Source organism: Frankliniella occidentalis, unplaced genomic scaffold (genome assembly GCF_000697945.3).
Source record: "Frankliniella occidentalis isolate FOCC.00 unplaced genomic scaffold, Focc_3.1 Scaffold12, whole genome shotgun sequence".
Taxonomy (NCBI): domain Eukaryota; kingdom Metazoa; phylum Arthropoda; class Insecta; order Thysanoptera; family Thripidae; genus Frankliniella; species Frankliniella occidentalis.
Window position 1 is genome coordinate 1,782,381 of NW_026267142.1, and position 2,042 is coordinate 1,784,422.

The 2,042-nt window shown below is 52.5% G+C and overlaps 1 protein-coding gene across 4 annotated transcripts in view; it reads right to left on the bottom strand.

Annotated features, from left to right (window-relative positions):
- LOC113212620 (insulin-like growth factor-binding protein complex acid labile subunit) overlaps positions 1-2,042 on the bottom strand; it is a 227,990-nt gene that overhangs the window by 54,705 nt on the left and 171,243 nt on the right. Inside the window, exon 2 of one of the 4 annotated variants that reach the window (XM_052263568.1) lies at positions 1,260-1,274. The exons of 2 other annotated variants lie outside the window; for them this stretch is intronic. The gene's annotated coding sequence lies outside the window, so the exon portion shown is untranslated. Of the gene's footprint in view, positions 1-1,119; positions 1,201-1,259; positions 1,275-2,042 lie in introns of those variants that run through there. One more of the 4 variants, XM_052263570.1, reaches the window with a different exon arrangement.

Genomic DNA, 2,042 nt, shown 5'->3' on the forward strand with positions numbered 1-2,042 from the left:
GGGGGGAGTCATCACACACAGGGGTACGCGGCGGGGTCGTATAAACCAGGGACACGGCGGCGAAAAAATGACGAGAGAAAACCCAGCGCGAAATCTCGCTTGAAACGAACTGCGAGGCAGATGGCAGATGCGATACGTAGCGCAGCAACAGGAAGGAACCCTGATATGAAGAGCGTATGAGCGTATACGGTCAGCATATCAAAATACGCACAACTAGTGGGACACTTGAGAAGTGTTGCGCATTGCTTTCCTAGTGTGACGATATTCTGTCAACTTGTGAACGTACGAACGTTTATTTTCTATTTTTGACATTTACACTTCGAAAAATATGTTCGCACATTGCCAATCACAAAATGTGTCGTACATGTACACCTTCCACTCTTGCTCGTCATTCAGTTCCAAGTCGACAGGCAATGCTTGTAAATTTACAATTTTGAATTGTGTACGACACGTTTGTCCACACCTTATTTAAACCCAGAGAGGGGCACATCATTGTTTATTTCCAGTCTGCCTCTCACTTTAGTTCTGGCGCGCGAATTTCGGTCAATTTTCAAACTTGACAGTCCTGGTTGTATCCGCGCGGCTCCGCGCCGCTCCCGGCCGGTGACGAGGGGGAGGCGCGGACCGGACCGGACCAAACACAACTCGGAAAATAATAATAAATTATCCGTCTGTCTGGCGCGTCACGGACGAGATTAATGGAACATTTCAGAGAAGAAAACACGAAAGCGAAAGAGGAGTGAGAGAGAGAGAGAGAGAAAGGGTGGGGAGAGGGGGTAGACTGCCCGGGGGCTGCTCCACCATTGGACTTAATACTTTGGTGTTTTCTTTTTGCTATAGGTATACATGAAGTTTTACTCCCGGTCCCCGCCGGTCCCCGCTGGTCCCCACTGCCGACAGCCTCGACCCGCCCGGGATATTGTTTAGCTAGATGCGCGCAGCTCCTCCTTTTATACGTTCTCTAGGCTCTAGGGGGGCTCGGGGAGGGGAGGACACGCATTCCACGAGGGGCGGCCTGCGACGGCGCGGCACGCCCAGCAGTTAGGGCCAAATGGCGTGGGGATTACTGACACACACACACACACACACACACACACACACACACACACACACACACACCGCGCAAGTAGGCGGTGGAATTAGGAGGTTATGGCGGCGCTGGAGGAGGCAAGGCGCAGTGCACGGCGTCAACAGGGCGATACGAGGGCCGGGAGCACCCGCGGCGGAGGCAGGCCCGCGGCGCACGAGGAGTGGCCTACCTGCCGGGCGCGCACCTGCAACAGACAGAGCGGCAGCTGCATTAGGGGGGAGGAGGAGAGGCGGCACACGAACACGCACCAACTCAAAATGGGGTGACGGCACACTTTTGAGAGGCCAACGCAACGTGGTGTTACTTCGGCTCGCAGCCTAGCAGTCAGCACCTCCAAACGGACAGGTTGGTCAGGCAGCTTCGCTCTCGTTCACACAGCTGAACCTTGCAAAGCACGACGATGGTCGCACTGGAAATGCAAGTGTGTGAATGTCACCTGCAGGTGAGCGACATTCACACACTTGCATTTCCAGTGCGTGATAAGTCTGTTTTTTCAAGATTTCGTGCATAATATTGGAAAGGGAATTTTCTCCTGATTCTAGAGCTTTGTATCTCGCAAAATCGACAAAAAAAAGACGTGTGACCATTCTCCGGGACCTCTGAAGTGTGTCGAAATTTAAGACTTGAAAACCTTGCAGGCTGGTGCACGTTAGTTTCCTTGTGAAGCTCAAGGGCGCAGCAGCTCGAGGCAGCCTGCCCGTTTGGAGGCACTGCTAGCAGAGCAGTGCAGTAAAGTGATAACCGAGAAGACGATAATCAATTAGAATCAATTTAAGTTGTGACGCCGTTCGCACAGGGGAGAAGCAAAGACAAAGAGAAGCGGGAAACGGCTAGAGAGGCAGGATTATTTCAAGACGGCGGAGAGCACTTCATCTCAGGGAAAGGATAAGGGATTATAGAGTGATTGAGAAAGGGGGAATGTGGCGGAGACAAATGAGCTGAAGTGACAGGA